This window comes from Candoia aspera, chromosome 3, assembly GCF_035149785.1.
Source record: "Candoia aspera isolate rCanAsp1 chromosome 3, rCanAsp1.hap2, whole genome shotgun sequence".
NCBI lineage: Eukaryota > Metazoa > Chordata > Lepidosauria > Squamata > Boidae > Candoia > Candoia aspera.
In genome coordinates this window covers 82,216,830-82,234,831 of record NC_086155.1, presented here as the reverse complement: position 1 = coordinate 82,234,831, position 18,002 = coordinate 82,216,830, and the positions used below count along the sequence as shown (strand labels likewise).

Sequence of the window (18,002 nt, the reverse complement as noted above, 5' to 3'; positions counted from 1 at the left end):
TTTAATGATCATTCTCCACTGGCGCCATGTCAGAATAGCACCTGGCCAGGGGCTATTCATGACACCTATTCATCAAAACTTCTTTAAGTTCATTGCACAGTTCCTCTAGTTGTCTATCAATGAGGTTCAGGACTTCAAAGCAATTCCTGATGTTTTCCTTGAAAATGTTTGGTGGCTCAAGATCATATTGAGTAAACTGGTTGGCTTTCTTCTTCATTAGCTTAACTTGGGGCTTGCACACGAGCAGTTTGTGACCTGTTCCACAGTCAGCACTTAGCCACGTCTTTGATGCTATAACTGAACTCCACCTCCTTTTAGCAATAATGTAGTCAGTTTGATTTCTATGTATTCCATCTGGTGATGTCCATGTATACAGGTGTCATTTTGGCTGTTTGAAGACTGTATTAGCTACGAAGATATCGTTGGAGTGGCAGAAATGCTAAGTCTTTCTCCTGCTTCATTTCAGTTTCCTAACTAATACAGTCCAACTACATTTTCCTCCTTAATATTCCAACGTTGGCATTCCAGTTTCCAATCACAAGCAGCACAACCTTTTCTTCTTCCGCATTAGCAGCTGGAACATAAACCTGGATGATCATCATATTAAAGCATTTTCATGAAGTCTAACTGATATTGAATAATGCAATCAGTAACTGAATAGTTACTGGTTGCATTGTAGCTACGTGTGGTTCTTGCTATACCCTCTTAGTTATAAAAGGAATGCTGCTCCTTCTTTGTTTTTCATGTCCTGAGTAGTAAGCAGTGTGATCTTCTGACTTAAAGTGTCCAGTCCAAGATCATCTCAAATTGCTGATGCCTAAGATGTCAGTGTGTAGTCATTTTATTTCATCTTTCACCATACTGAACTTTCCCATGTTCATGCTTCTTAAGTTCCATGTTCCCACTGTAATTCTGTCTTTCCAGTTTTGGGTTATCTTTTTCTATATGCCAGCATCAGTAACTAGACATCCCAAAGGCTTAAGCTAGCTATGTCATTAGTACTCCAAAAGATCCCCAGCATTTCCTCAGTAGCATGTTGAATGCCATCCAACCTGAGGGTCCCATCATCCGGCACTACATCATTAATCATTTTATATTTTCTATCCATGTGGTTTTCTTGGCAAAAATAGAGGAGTGGTTTACCATTGCCTTCTCCCACGCAGTATGAATTGATGCCTTTGCCATTGTCACTAAAGTGATCATCAACCTCTACCATCTTCCTATACTGCTGCTGCCCAATATAGGTACCTGCTTGCTTTAGCTGGGCAGCTAGGATGACCTTCACACCTTGGGTGACCCTGCTGGGAGTATACCCTCTTGTCATAGACTCCTAGCCTTCTTTGCTCATCCCTCCAGGAACACTTCCCCCTCCCCGCTACAATGAAGCAGCACAGCAGGACTTTGGAGTGGGGAGGAATGCATTCTTACTCTTCTCAGATTTTGGGAAGAGACCTTATCAGTGACCATATGTTGTTCCTGAAGATACAGAAGGAGGCCTTCAGTGCTATGATGTGTATAATGGTTGCCCCTCTCCATCCTGTATAAAGCTGGCCTGACAACTGGAGATTTAAACAAAAAGGTTGGCTCTGAGCTAAATCTAGCAACTTTTATTGTGTTATTCTTACTCTGACTCTCTCCCCCCACCAGTAATTATACATACTGTTATCATTACTAAACTATAAATAGCTATCCTCAATTACCACTCCCTGCCTATGTGGCTATAAAAGTAAATTTCAGAATAATAATACTATTCATGTTAGGAATATATTAATCTTATAAACTGCCACTGTTAAAACAGACTAACACAATTCTCATTTGGAAATTTTACTAAGAACCCCTCTAATTAAAAGTTGAATATTAGGGGGTAGTCTACATTAATATTCCATAAAACAATTTACAGAAAAGCTTAGCCCAAAGGCTGAACATTACTATAGGAAGTTGTTGCTCATGATAAAAAGATGCACAGAGCCATGTAACCAGTCCACATTGTTAATTCTGCTTTGCTACAGAAGCATTATAACAGTTTTGTGCTAAGATAATTATTACCCTACAGAAAATTCCATTTTTTTACGATTACCTTAGCCAATTTGAACCTTTCAGGATGAGAATATTTTCAAGCATATTCCTAGCCTCCCTGATTGCTTTTGAAAGCAGAAAAGCAGGATATACAGTACAATCAATAAAACAAATTTCTGTTTCTTTCTTCTCCTTGATTCATTGTCATTCTATCAGTCCAGTCACTAGTTAAAAAGTTCCCAAATCTGTCCATTTAATTTAGATTTTACTCAGCTTTCTCTAGTCATTTTCAGATTGACTATATATTACAATTTCCCTTGTTTTTGTGTATACAAGACAACAGTTTCACTCTAGGATCTACAGTATATGGTAGCAATATTAGTGTTTAGAATTATATGCAACAACAACTGGGCTGATATGTCACAGAAGCACATTTTACAGGAAGACCACAGAAATAGTACTGATATTAGAGAAGGAAGGCCATCAACAGTTACACTACTTGTATTACTACAAATAATAAAATAGAAAGAAGGGAAAAGTTCATTTGCCTATTTATTACCCTAAGAATGATTATGAAAATAGGTTCAAAGTACTGTATATTAACATAATTTTCTATCATCAATAGCAAAAGACAGCAGTTAAATGTCTTTTAAGCTTCAAAGTCTTTGTCATAGAATATAATTCCATTAAGCACAAGAAACAGGACCTTTTCTAGGGTCATAATGCAATACTGAAATGTTATCTTGATGTGCAATACCTGTAATTTTTCAGATACAACATTCAGCTTTGCCTTGAAAGTTTTTTTAGTGCAGATTCTTTTTAGAATTTTTTCCCATGGTTATATGTTATCATGGTTATATTGCAAGTAACTCTTGGTATCTTTAGCAGAATCATGATGCAAATATATATGTTGTATGTCTGCTGTCAACACAGACAAAACAATGATAAATATGTATGTATGTATGTAGATGTCATGTTCACCGTTCCAATGTTGCTGGTACATCGTAACGTTTCGCATGTCATTTGGCTGATGCATGTTTCGTCTGGGAGGGGAGGAGGATTCCATCTCGTGGGATTGTTGTATGTTAGCAGCTGGGTTGGAATGTGTTTGGGTTATCTCGTGTGTTCAAGGTTCCTTTCCCAGGACATCAGCAGAAATGGTTACCAGCACCTGGGGGGGGGGGAGTTTGCAACGGCAGGGCGAGGGGAGGGATTACGTTTGAGCCGAGGGTTTTTAGTTTGTATTTGGTGCACTTTTACTCATTCTCAGCTTTCTCTGTATTTGCATACTATTCTTTAATAAAACAGATATCATTAAGTTCCTGCTTGTGAGTCTGAGTCTATTAGAGTAGGCAATCATTACATAAAGCTGAGAATCCAAAAAATTTTTCCGTTAGCCCCTTTCCAGATTTATTTTGTGAGGGAGAAGTGCTAGCGATGAGCAAACCAAATCCCCAAACCACGGAAAGCGAGGAATCGAGCGAGGGGGAACCCAACTCCACAGTGATAAGAACGGAGAGAGTCCCTCCTCGAGAGCCCTCAGAAGTTCGAGAGAGGTCGAGCTCCAGCCTAGGAGAAGAGGAGGTTGGAGGTAAAAGAGCCCCTGAACCGACTGGTGAGTCACCAGGCGAGCTGCTCACCTGGGATGAAACACAGGGATCCCTACCAGGGACGTCCAAAACGTCTTGGAAGCAGCGATACCCGATGTCCCCAACCGTGGTGAGGCAGGAGGGAAAGGAGGATTCCCAAACCCCTGATTGTATAAAACTGGTGGAGGCCAAATTGGAGTCACTAGAATTTATGTTCCGTAAAATGTCCATGGACTGGGGTCCCCGGGAGAGGAGGAGAGAGGAGTCTAGTAATAGGTATTCGACTCCTTCTTTGCCCCCCCCTTCCCCGGGGGAAAGGAGTAGGACCCAGCACAGAAAGGAAGTAAGAGTGCCGAGGGTGAGAATTTCAAGGTCCCCTCCTCATGAGCGGAGCTCCCAGGGAGCTAAGAGGAAGCCCGACCGACCAGCTGTGGCGAAGGGACCGCCCGGAGTGGGGGTTAAGGACTTTACCATTAAATTTGATGGAGATCCAACTAAGCTATCGTTCTTCCTTACCAATGCAAGGAGTTATATGGATGAATGGGAACAGTGTTTCTGCTCAGAAAGAGCCAAGATTAATGCCATTGCCACTAAGCTCAAGGGGCGAGCTGCCGATTGGTATGTGCAGTTGTGTCAATCGGATGCCCCTGAGCTGGAGGAGTTCGAAGAATTCCTGTGGGCGTTGAAACTACACTTTGAAGACCCGTTAGCTAAAGAAAGGGTAAAACGGGCATTGAGGGAGCTGCGCCAGCGGGCATTGAGGGAGCTGCGCCAGGGGCCACGATCGGTGGCAGATTACGCTCTGGAATTTAAGGCTCTGGCTGGGAAGGTTGAGGATTTGTCCCAATCCACATTAATAGAACGTTTTAAGGACGGTCTGAATACGGAGGTCCTGAGGTGGTTGCTTGGCAGGGACGACCCAGATACCCTGCATGAATGGATACAGCTGGCAGGGAAGGCTGAGCATGCCCATGAGACTTTTGCTCACCGGAAGGTGATGAGATATGCTGGGCTCAGCAAGGGTTCCCGCATTGCCTCACCCACTGGAAAGACCAGTCAACGTACCTGGGAAGAGGAGAGAGAGCGCCGCTATGCGAAAGGACAATGCCTTTGATGTGGGAAGGAAGGTCACCGAGCGGCGGCGTGCCCGAAGGGAAAGACCGATGATCGTCCGGGAAAGTCGTCGGGGAAATCTCCTTCTTTACCCAGGAAAATGAAGGCAGCCATGGCTGAAACTGAAGTGGAGGAGATTCCTTACTTCGGGGACGAGGGGGAGCCCGATATACTCCAGCCGGCGGGAAACACCAGCCACCTGCTTTAAAGAGTGCCTCTGGGCAGGTGGTGGAGGAGGGGCGCGACCATATTTCGATGAGTGGCAACTATTGCACATTGACAGTGAAAGTGAAGCTAGGCTCCCGCACAAGAACCGTTGAAGTTTGGGCATTGATCGATTCAGGGTGTTCGTGTTGCTTGATGCACCCTGACGTGGTGGCTGCTTTGGAGTTACCCAGCTTTCCACTAAAATGTCCCATGATTTTTACCCAACTGGATGGTTCTACGGCGGGGGGGAAGCCAGTCACCCATTCCACGGGCATGGTGGCGTTGCAAATGGGCAGCCACTGTGAGGGGCTGCCGTTTGTGGTGGCGCCTGTGGGGGGTCCCTTAGTCATTCTGGGGATTCCTTGGTTGGTCCAACAAAACCCATATATAAATTGGGTGCACAGGACTTTGACTTTTGGGGATGGTTTCTATCAAGCCCCTGGGGAGGATGATGCTCTGCAGGCTGCAGTGGGAAGGGTGGCAGCAGCAACCCCGCATTTCGCTGTCACCCCACTGGAGGGCTTGCCGGAGCAATACCAAAGCTTTGCGGATGTGTTTAGTGAGAAGGAAGCGGACCAACTTCCACCTCATCGAAAAACTGACTGTGCGATAGAGTTGGTCCCCGACGCGCAACTGCCCAAACCAAAAATCTATGCCATGACGCAAAAGGAACTGGCGGCGTTGCGGGAGTTTGTGGACAAAAACTTGGCCAGGGGTTTTATTGAACCAGCAAATTCGCCAGTGGGCGCCCCCGTCTTGTTTCGAGCGAAGAAGGATGGGACATTGAGACTTTGTACAGATTACCGCGGATTAAATGCGGTCTCGATATTAAATATCCTCTGCCAATAATAAAAGACATGTTAGCACATCTGGCTAAGGGGAAAATCTTCTCTAAGCTGGATTTGAGGGAAGCCTATTTCCGTATCTGCATATGGGAGGGGGATGAGTGGAAGACTGCTTTCAATTGTCCTCTGGGTTCTTTTCAGTACAAGGTTTTGCCTTTTGGGTTGGCAGGGACACCAGGGGTGTTCACGCAATTGATCAATGAAGTGTTACATGAACATTTGTTAAAGGGTGTACTGGTCTATTTGGATGATGTTTTAATTTATACTGAAACGGAGGAGGAACATGAGCGCTTGGTGAAACAGGTGCTTAGCAAACTGAGAAAGGCTGAGCTTTATGCTAAACTTTCTAAGTGTGAATTTCATCAGACTCAGCTTGACTACCTGGGGTACAGGATCTCTGACAAGGGCATTGAAATGGATCCAGCAAAGATTCAAGCTATTTTGGGGTGGGAGCACCCGCGTACCTGCAGGCAGCTCCAAAGTTTTCTTGGCTTTTCCAACTATTACCGCCAAATCATCCAAGGGTTCACAGAAATTGCATTGCCTCTGACTGATTTGTTACGTACGAAGGGGTTGGGGGACACATGCAAGGTGAAGAACCCGGGGGCATTGCTCAATTGGACACCTGAATGCCAGTTGGCTTTTGACAAACTCAAAAGCCTGTTCACTGCTGAACCCATTTTGCAACACCCTGATCCCACTAGACCCTTTGTGGTTCAAGTGGATGCTTCCGATTTCTCAATTGGAGCGCTCTTGCTGCAAGCGGATGCTGCTGGCCGCCTGAAGCCCTGTGCGTATCTGTCCCGGAAACTTTCCGAGACGGAAAGGCGATGGCATGTTTGGGAAAAAGAAGCTTTTGCAGTCAAGGCTGCTTTGGAGGCATGGCGCCACCTCTTAGAGGGGGCTAAATGTCCTTTTGAAGTTTGGACTGACCATAAAAATTTGGAAGCGCTCAGCACGCCCCGTAAGCTCAGTCCTAAGCAAATCTGCTGCGCTCAATTTTTCAGTCGCTTTGACTTTAAGTTGAAGTTCATTCCGGGCAAGAAAAACTTCCTGGCTGATGTGCTTTCCCGCCTGCCTCAGGATTCAGTCCAGGCACCTGACGTTGTGGGTACGGTGTGGACAGCACCCCAATTGGGGTTGCAAGCTGTCACATGCAGTCAGACTCATGCACAGCTGCCCCCAGTGTCGGTTTCACCGGCTGGGGGAAGAACACCAATTCCCTCTCAATTGCAACAACAGTTTCTGCTAGAGCTGAAATCTGACACTTGGTTGCAAGCGAATAGAGACAATGTTACATTTGACAGAGGCTTCGCTTGGAAGCAGAACCGCCTCTATGTCCCTGACAGTTTGCGAAGGGAAATTTTGATTAGGTCTCATGATGATAAAGTGGCCGGTCATTTTGGGTTTGTCAAAACCTTACACCTCGTGCGCCGCCAATTCTGTGGCCCACATTGAGACGTGATGTAAAAAGTTATGTTGCTTCTTGTCCTGTCTATGCCCTGTCTAAACGGAAGGGGGGCAAACCGCAAGGGCTACTTCAGCCGGTGGCCAGCCCCTCCCGTCCTTGGGAGGAGGTTTCCATGGATTTCATTGTGGATTTGCCTCCTAGTCAGAGAAAGACTGTGATTTGGGTGGTGAAGGACTACTTTTCTAAGCAAGCCCATTTTATTCCATGCGCTTCCATTCTGTCTGCGCAGCAATTGGCCCGCCTTTTCCTAGTCCACATCTACCGGATTCACAGGAGCCCCTCCCGCTTGATCACGGACCGCGGAACACAGTTTACTTCCCAGTTTTGGAGGGCATTTTTGAAGCTGGCGGGCACCAAGCAGGCGTTGTCCACTGCGTCGCATCCAGAGACTGACGGATCTACGGAGGCTCTTAATTTGACCCTGGAGCAATTTTTGCGGGCATTTGTCAACTATCAGCAGGACAATTGGGTTGATCTGCTGCCTTTTGCTGAGGTGGCTTATAATAACGCTGTCCATCAGAGCACAGGGCACACCCCTTTCCGTACTGTGTTTGGCCGGGACTTTGTTCCCATTCCTGACTTGCCTCAGCCCTCCACACAGCCCTCCTCCACTTCTGATTGGGCTGCTCACCTGGCTGATTCGTGGCCGGTAATTCAACAGGTGTTGGCTGATGCCCAATCTGCCTATAATCTGCATGCTGATAAGCGACGAGCCCTTCAACCTGCTTTTAAAGTTGGTGATAAGGTCTACCTTTCCACAAAGTTCATTAAATCCCCTCAGCCCTCAAAGAAGTTGGCTCCTAAGTTTGTTGGTCCTTTTCCCATTGTGGGAGTTGTGAACCCTGTCACGTTTAAACTCGATTTGCCACACAATCTAAAGCGTTTACATCCTGTTTTTCATTGCAGCTTGCTCAAGCCTGTCAACCACTCCGATCATTGGCATCCGCAACCCCCACCTCCTGCTCCGATCATGATTGACGGACAGCAACATTTTGAGGTGAAGTAGGTCCTTGATTCTCGCAGACTTCATGGCACCCTGCAGTACCTCATTCGGTGGAAACAGGTTTCCCACCCTGAGTGGGTGTCTGCCCGTGATGTTCAATCTCCTGTTTTAGTTAGACGCTTTCATCTAGCTTATCCTATGAAACCTGCTCCTTAATATTTTTTGGGGGGCGGTATGTCATGTTCACCGTTCCAATGTTGCTGGTACATCATAATGTTTCGCATGTCATTTAGCTGATGCGTGTTTCGTCTGGGAGGGGAGGAGGATTCCATCTCGTAGGATTGTTATATGTTAGCAGCTGGATTGGAATGTGTTTGGGTTATCTCGTGTGTTCAAGGTTCCTTTCCCAGGATATCAGCAGAAACGGTTACCAGCACCTGGGGGGGGGGGGGAGTTTGCAACGGCAGGATGAGGGGAAGGATTACGTTTGAGCCGAGGGTTTTTAGTTTGTATTTGGTGCGCTTTTACACATTCTCAGCTTTCTCTGTATTTGCATACTATTCTTTAATAAAACAGATATCATTAAGTTCCTGCTTGTGAGTCTGAGTCTATTAGAGTAGGCAATCATTACAGTAGATGTTTCAGGTACAGGCAAAGGGAAAGAAGAACCATGCTCCTGTACTCAACAATTAGCCCATTAAGTATAATATGTGGATATTATTATCATAATGATCACGTCCCAATGCTTCTACTTAAATACAAAATGATCGGGTCAGTTTTATTCCCTTTTATCTTCTTCAGATAGTTCTGAAAAGGCACTTGAGAAGATAAGTCTAGATTAGGCATATTAATTGAGTTCAACTTAATGAAAGCATGTCAAACATAATAAAATGCATCTTGGGGGATGGGAAATAGATGTATTTTCAAATTGTCACATAGGAAAGACATTCCACTCAGATGGCACCATGGTTTTTAGTGTCTATAAATTTCACTCTAATCACCAGTTAGCTTTCTTCTGGGAACATATCTTTGCAAATGAGCAGTAAATGCCACATTATGCCAAGCTAACAGGCTGCTACACTTTTTCTTAACAATGTTCTTTGTGACCCAGCAGATGACTTATGAATTTTTCAAATCAAATATGCCTGTTTGATTTAGAAATTCTGAACTACTGTACACACAAATGGTAAAAGTATGTAAAAGTGTTTTATGTTATAACTGATTTTTTAAAATCATCAGGGCTGACAACAGAGCATAAGCAATATTTCCTTTATTGTAAAGCCTATTAGAATAAAGAACATGGATACAGGAATTTAATGGAGGTGGTAGCGGACAAAGAAACTACTGGAGAGTTAATCCCTGCTCCTACGCAGGATGTCTACTAATTACAGAAAAGTAGCCACTTTTTTTCTCACCCTTAATTATACAAATTTTAGGATGGAGTAGTATTTGATCCTACTGGACAGTGAATCCAGAAATGCTTTTGGGATGCTGCCTAATGCTCCAGAGGGTAAAATAATTTTCTAAGCATTTTTTGAGAGTTTTGATAAAACTGCTGGTTGTCTTTTTCTGAAAGGATTGATTGCAATGAAGTCTAAATTATTCAACTTGTACCAGTTCTGTAATTAACAAGAGGCATTTAAAAATCAGATAGAGTGTCAGTACTTTTTGAATATCAGGTCACCCAAGTCAGACTTGGGCTTAAGATTTACATTATTTGGAAGAAGTTTAATCTAGCAATTTATTTAGATATATCTTGGGTTTATCAGAGAAGTAAAACAATTATTAGTGCTTCTAGTTTCATTGAGGGACACAAACATAACCCAAAATCAATTTTATTAGATTACCAGAATTTAAGATTACCATATCTTGGCTGCATAAAACCAGACCACCACTTTCTTCTACTGTATTACATTCCCTTCCTAAATATATAGAATCTCGCCTATTACCATTTGCTTGCAAGAAAACAACTAACAGCTCACCAACTTGTTTTTACTCCTTCAATATTAACATGACTGGCTCTGTACCTTGAAACCAGAAAGGAGAGCAAATTTTTACAATAGGATTCATACTGTAAATGACTCCTTATAGTTTATTTCTTAAAGATAATTATAGAAAAAAGGTAATCAAACAGAATGAATGTGTTAACACAGTCTCAATAACACATCCCACTGGGTGACTTTGGGACAATCAGACTCTGTCAGCCCAACTTACTTCACAGGGTTGTTGTGAGAAAGAATGGAAGAAGGGAATGCTATGTATGTCACCTTGAGCTCATGAATAAGAGGATATATATCTAATAAAATAACTAATATAAGTAATCAAATGTAATGGTTATCTTCATACAACATTCTATGGTTTATTGCTTTTAAGTCAATTATGAAAGCCATATAATAACGATTTCTGCTATAATACACTGAAAGACTAAGTTAGGTTAATAAGTTGTGTGAACCCAGTCAAGAGAACATTTCTGGCTCAAAGAATTTTAGATAATACAGAAATTTTGATCATAGTATATGAGCTGGGAATGTACAATGAATTAACTCCTATCCCATTCAAAGCAAGTTAACCCAGTCAATTAAAGAAATAAGATTTAGCCTGCAATCAGTCAAAAATCAGGAGTCTGCTAACACCTTTTCAAACTAACAAATTTGATTAGCTCACAAAAGCTTACGCCTTTTTAATATTTTTTTTTTGGCCTGAAAAGATGCTAGCAGGCTCCTCCTGATTTTTGGTTACCCTAGACAAACAGGCCTTTTCTACAATGCCTGTGATCATTAGGACTTTGTAAAACAAAAACATACTAACGTGTGACTGAATAATGTTTATATTTGGTACATTTCAAAACAAGTGTTTTTAGGCAAAGAAACCTACTTCTGCTACTGGAAGAAATGGCTGTCTTCACCATAACAGCATGGCCTCAGGCTTCTCTCAATACCAAATACCTCTGAGAAGTCCTTCCCTTCCCTGTGATCTCTGTTAGTGGCAATTGGAACCAGCCACTTCAGAACCAGCAAAGCAGAAACAGTCTTGTGGCTCATAAAGGCTAATATTTTTTTTAAAAAAGCAAAAGCTCTTTCAACCTAGAGTCCACATTTATCAGAACTGAAGCAATCTATTCCAGATTAAGCTCTAATACTTGCTACCTTTTAACACTTCACCAGGAGCTGTTGCAGGCAAGCCATTAAGCAAAACAATCTCCATTCACTGGAAAGGGAAAGGCACTTAACACATGCCCGGATTCCCTTTTTCGCAAGTTTTAGATTCCAGCGAGTAAGTAGCAGGTTTGACAGCTTAATTAAGCGCGGGGAAAAAAACAATCGCTAGGGGTTGAGAAAGAGTTGCAAGCAGAGAGACAGCCGATTACTCTTTCTCGTAATCATTCCCCACCATCTTTCCAAAACTGTGAAAGATGCCTGAAGAACAGATGTCAGGAATTTGCGCCAAGTTCCTACCTAAGAGAACGGGCGGAAACTCAATCCTTAATCGTCACGCCGCAAACGTCAGGTAAACCTTCTCAGGTGCGGCGCCTCTGCCCGCCTTCTCTTTCACCTTCCGACTTTCACTCCCGCTTACCGGATCCAACCGCCGCCCGGCGTGCACGCTGGGCCGCCCGGCTCCTCTACGCCAGCCCTCCACGGCCGCGGAAGGGCGAAAGGAAAGCAAGCCTCCGAAGAGGGAAAATAAATAAAAAAGGGGCGGGTTCGGGAGCCGGCTTCGACCAGAGACTCCACGGCTCAGACTCCGCCCGGCTCTTTTTGATGCGTCACCAGTCGCGTCTGCCAATAGGATTCTCGCTGGCAGAACCGCTGACTGGGCGCGGAGGGAAGCGCAAGGCAGAACCGCAGGAGGGGAGGGGAGCGAATAATAAAAGGGGCGGGACAGAAGGGCGAAAACAAAAGGAGTGTTGCCTTTCTTTTCGCCTCAGAATGGAGATGGGGGATGCCAGCCTCGTTCCTACTTCGGAAAGGGACGCGGGGGCCGACCGCACAAAAGTGTCCTCAGATGACCCTGTCAGTTTCATGTTTTTGCTTTGGGGACGGGGAATAAGCCTTGTTGAGCGCAATGGGGCTTCCTCACAAGCAGGCCTGTCCTGTATTTAGGTAGCTGCCGATCCTTTGACGTCCCTCCCTTACATTTTAAGTTGTCTTAAAAGCACTAGATTTGCTTTCCCCTTATTAGCCTCTTGAATGTTTGCCAGAGGCCTTCTCCGAAGTGCATAGTGTATAGAAGTGTAAAGCATGGGCCAATTAAGCTTGCTCAGTGGGGTGGCAAGGCTTTTGTTACTGCTTCTTACTATTCAGACCTTATGGGTCCTTATGAATAAAAGAGCTGGGTGTAGCTATTTATAAAATAACAATGCCTAGGATACAGGAGACAGCTTGATAATACAGGTAGTCCTTGTTTAGTGACTGCCTTGGACAGCGACTGTTTGCAGTTATGACAATGATGAAAAAGTAACTGTGACCAATCCTCACATTTACTACCTTAATAGGTCTGTAAAGCAAAGGAAAGCTGAAGTAAGATCCTAAGCACAGGTGCAGTTTCACTTAGTGACTGCTTTGCTTAATGACCAATTTGCCAGTCCCAATTGTCATTAAACGAGAACTACCTGTATAACAATGATCCTCCAGTGGCTGCATTAGGTTACCAATAGGTTTCCAAGACCAACTCAAGATACTTGAGTCTTGGGTACAAGATACCTTATGGATTGTCTCCACCATATGGAGTCTGCCTGGCCTGAGCATGCAGGCAGATGAGTGCAGTATTTATGTTCCCATCCCTAACAGAAATTAAGGGGATCAAAGGCAATGCTTTTCTATGATTCATACCTTGCCTGTGCTTAGGATCTTCATACCTTGCCCTCAGGGATACTGGGTCCCTCTGTATTATCCTTCTGTGAAGATGGTTTGTTTAAATGGGTATTTGCTTGATTATTTTATTAGAAGTATATCCTGCTTTTATTTTATACAACTCAAGCTGGTGTACCTAATGGTCCCATTTTTATCTTGAGATTTTTATGGTGACCAGGCTGCCATTTTTATTGGCTTTGGTTTTATGTTGCATTTATGTGATTTATATTTTTATCTTAGTAGTGTTAACTGCCCAGTCTTTGGAGCTGGGGTGTATGTAATGAATTTAATTAGTAGAAGAATGTTTCAAAATGGAATTTAGGTTGTTAGCTGTGTCCTAAAATAGGATGGAGTTACTTCTGAATAAATATGCATAAGCTGAGCTTGTAAAATTTTAACATTTTTTACTCTGCCTTTTCTTAGAAGCAGCACAACAAGCAGGAGGGTGGCTGAACTGCTATCATATTGGTAACCTAGCAGGATGCAGTCTTTTGCTTCCTGTTACTGTCTGTCCCATCACAAAAGCAAACAGGTGGTGAGGGGGCTAGTGCTGTTTCTTTTTCAGGCAGAGTCATTCAAAAGGCTGACATTGAACTTACAACTGTACTTTCTCTAGAATGAGCTGTCTGTAGCTCAGTAGGAATCTTTCCCAGAATCTGTGCTGTAAAAGATGCAGGTATATTTAATTTACCCTTGTCTACTAATTACAGATGAATGGGCTAGTCAGCTTTTCTTTAGTGTGTGATTTTGCAATCTAAAAATAGTTTTCCTTCTCTCCTAAAGTCTTATTAATTTATAAAGAAGTTTTTTTTAACTTACAGGGCCTCCTTTAAAAAAAATCTAAACTGATAGATGATGTAACAAAATCAATTGAAGTCTGTGTTTGTATGATGTGGTTAGCTATGGTTAACTTTGCCATGGTTTAATCAATTGATCCATTTTTTGGCCTTACGTGAAACACTGAACCATAAAACACACACACACACACAGATTGTTTTGCCCAAAATACTAGGTTCATATGTGCTTGGCTAGTTTGTGTTTCAGTGTATCATGAGAATGCAACCATAGTTAGTTAGTTGCATTGAACTGTGTTCCAGGAAATCTCCACAATAATACATTTGTTAATCTTTAAGGTATTGCAAGATTCTTTGTTGTTTCTACTTATCTACCTAAATAAAACAACCTGATGCATCTTTAACCCAACCCTTGGATGATATGCATCTATTTGCTTACGTATACACAGAACCTAAAGAAACAACAGGCCATACTGTGATGATTGAGATAGTAGAACCATTGCCACTATCTTGTGGTAGACTGGATGCCAACTCTGCTCCTATATGTATTATAGACCTAATAATGTCAGCTCAATATTGGAGAAAACATATTTTTCAATGTGATAGATGACATATAGCATTTTGAATATCTCTATATGATGGAACCAACTAGCCACTCAATACAAATCATATATCAACAATGGCAGCATCCAAAAAACAATGGATATTTCAGTATTCCATACATTCTGATTGTGTTTGCACAATTCATGTACCAATTGTTAAATTTAATAATTTAACCCAATTTTCTGAGTTTGCACCAATGGGTACAGGTATTCCAAATGTGAAAGGCAGGGTAATAAAGAAGATCGGGTTTTTATTCTGAGCATTTTTATTCAAAAATTCAAATTTTTGAATTTGAACAATTTTAGCTTCAGGTTATTGATGGATTCCCAGGGTTGGAGAGTGACAGAGAGTGATTTTTATTAAATATGGAATAAAGGGAAAGCTCAACACAGTGAAATATGAAGTGAATCAGTGACACATCTTAGTTATCAGTGAATTGAGATGGACTGGAATTGAGCACGTTCAGTCAGATGATTACACAGTTTACTACTCAGGATGTGAAAAACCAAGAAGGAATGGCATTGCTTCCATAGTTAGGAATGGTATAGTAAGAACAACACATGGCTACAATACAACCAGTGACTGAATAATATCAATTGGACTTTATGGACAACCCTTTAATATAACACTAATCCAAGTTTATGCTGCAACCACTGATTCAGAAGAAGAGAGGGTTGATGAGTTTGATACCAAATTCAGTTTGAAATTGTCTGATCATGCAAACAAGATGTGCTGTTTATGGCTGGAACCTGGAATGCTGAAGTTGGAAATAATAAGCTGGAAAATGTAGTTGGACTGTATAGCCTAGGAAACTGAAATGAAGCAGGACAACAACTAAGAGTCAACACAAACTTCATAGCCCATAATTGATAAAGAGACCAGGCTACCATGAATTTCTAACTTCTAGATTCCTATATTGTCTAGCTTTCAATAAGGCTTCAACAGTTAGTGTATAATCAAGTCTTAGCAATTCTGATGTGGTTCATGTTGACCTGGTTCATTTGTTTTGAGACAGTGGCGTTACCTACTAATTATTTATACTAAAAGTTCAGATTCTGACTTCAAACCTTGGCATGGCTTGGGTTCTGATTATTTTACTGAACATTATTAAAGCATTTCATGGCCTTAGGCTAATGTTTTAAGTATGCCTATATAAAGGTAAGCTCCATCATAAGACTTGCATCTGAGTAAATATATACAAAGTTTGGTTTACAGATCTTGTTTGATGGGAAAAAGTCACAATAAACATTTCTGGGACAAAGGAGTAATGAACATTCTTTATTTCAGCAAATAAAAACCAACACTTTTTAGTGAGTAAGCCACATTCAGTATAAGTTAACTTTACCAAGTAAATAGAGGTAGGACCAGGGCACAAAAATATATCTGTCGCTAGCTTTAAAACTGAAGTTCTTCCTTTCCTTATTGCATCAGCTGTCTTGCTTAAGAGTAATGCCAGAATAAAAAGGAAAACAACAATATGCTATTCCAAAAATAATGTTAAAATTAATAAAAGTCTCTCATCAGTGTGAAAAATATTGATTACTGAACTAATTGATGAAGTGTTGATGCTGAAAATGTATATTTTTCATAAATGTATATGTAAAGAATATATAACATATTCTTTCTTACTTACAGAGTGTGTTTGCTTTACAAGCCATCATACTATGCTATTGTTTGGATGGTGAGAAATTCCAGAAGAAATAGATTTTCATCAAAAACAACAACTACAACATAAAGTTTCAGTATCATGAATATATACCATAAAGAAGACATTTGTTAAAATTGTTTTTCACCTAAAAGTCTCAAGCTTTAAAGAAATGTAGTTAATGGAACACTGCCCTCTACTGACCAATTTGGAGTAGTTATTTGAAGATTGAAATAGGCAAAGATTCTGAAAGTTCAGTACACTACAGTATTTATCTCTTGCTTAACTCAAATAATCTAGTCCAGAATACTCTCTCCCCAGATTTTCTGATGGAAAGCTTTTCTTCTACTGCTATTCAAAATTATTTAATTAAAAGTGCCAGGAATTGAAACTGAATGCAAAATATGTCATGCTGTTTTTCCACATTACAGACTGCCCTTCCACATTACCCTGTATTTTGTATGAAGCAGCCATTTTTACAATTGAAACCAAAACAAATATTCATCCCTTAGGCAGGGCTTGTTCATTTTCATCTAAAATAATTTTATTTAGTGTCCATTCTCACAACAATTCCAACATATATAATCAATATGCTACTACTTGTCTTTGACAATAAATGGTAAATATATCAGTAGCATGCAGGCAAAAGTATGTTGGCTTGCATGATAGTTTCTAGACTAGAGATCCTAGCTTGCAAAAACTGGAAGTCCTTTAGAATCTTGGCTTCATCCCAGATTTCCGGGAGCGTGATTATTTTCTCCTCCATATGGTCCTGCAGCAGCATTTTGCTGGTATCTATACTGCATCAGCCATTGTGATGTTACTGGATTCAAGAATGAACATGGGAACATGCAGCTTCATCACAAGGACAAACATGGGGACAGTGAGGCAGTGGAGGAAGCAGGTTTAATCATGGCAGCTTTCCACAGAAGATCAAGGGAATGATCACACGTAACACAAAAAAGTTGCCACAACAGCTGCTCCTCCTATGAGTGCTGTAATGAAATGGGCTTCAGTGGGCACCTCTGGAACTGATTCTCCCTATACTCTCTTCCAGTTGGCCCCTACTCTGTGAGAAACCCCAATAACCATAGCAACATTACACACCCGAGACTCCCTCTCACCAGCTTGGATTTTATACCTTCTTGAATTTTATATTTATTTATTGTATTTTATAATAGTGATGTGGCTGCTTTTATGAGATTTTAATGTTTATGTTTGGAGCTTGATTTTATTGTAAACTGCCCAGAGTCCCTCTTTTGGGGGAGATGGGCGGTAATTAAATTTGAATAATAAATAAATAAATAAATAAATAACATTGCACTTGTCCATTTATCCCCCAGATAGGAAACCCCACATTTACACTGCTACAGTTCAATATGGAGGAATAAAGCACATGTGGCGCATGGGTTCCCAAAACTCAGCCAAAGTATCCAAAGTAATGATAATTGATACCCTGCCATAGTGAGTTTTGGGACTGGCTAATTACCCCGTCATAGCAATGATAGGATGATGATATAAATTATAGATGAATGGGAATATCACGATTGCTGGACCAGTAGAGAGCACTGGGATATGAGTAGCTGGTATTTATTAAGGAAGGAAGTGGTGGGCTTATCATGCTTGTGCAATCCTTGTGCATTGCTGTTGTGCAATTGACCTGAAAATTTAAAGAGAGAGAGAAGAAAAAAAACCTTGGGCGAGTGATTTCTTAGTCTGATTCTCATGAGGCAAATGCTGAAGGAGCATATGAGGTCATGGCTGGGGGAAGAGAGCCATCCAAAGCACAGCCTCAGAGGCAAATGAAGGTCCTAGCTGCTGCTACAGAGATTGCATCACATGCCACAACTTGCTCCAGCAGAAGATGTGATACAAGGGAAAATGCTGGCAGAGGAACAGAGCCTCTAAATCTGCCATCCAGGT

The 18,002-nt window shown here is 41.8% G+C and overlaps 1 protein-coding gene across 4 annotated transcripts in view; it reads right to left on the bottom strand.

Annotated features, from left to right (window-relative positions):
* The window catches only part of LRRC8B (leucine rich repeat containing 8 VRAC subunit B), a 44,623-nt gene extending 32,747 nt beyond the window's left edge, over positions 1–11,876 (bottom strand). For 2 of the 4 annotated variants that reach the window (XM_063298228.1, XM_063298227.1), the window contains exon 1: positions 11,640–11,876. The gene's annotated coding sequence lies outside the window, so the exon portion shown is untranslated. The remainder of the gene's footprint in view (positions 1–11,639) is intronic. The other 2 variants (XM_063298230.1, XM_063298229.1) reach the window with 1 other exon arrangement.
* Between the last annotated feature and the right edge of the window lie 6,126 nt (positions 11,877–18,002).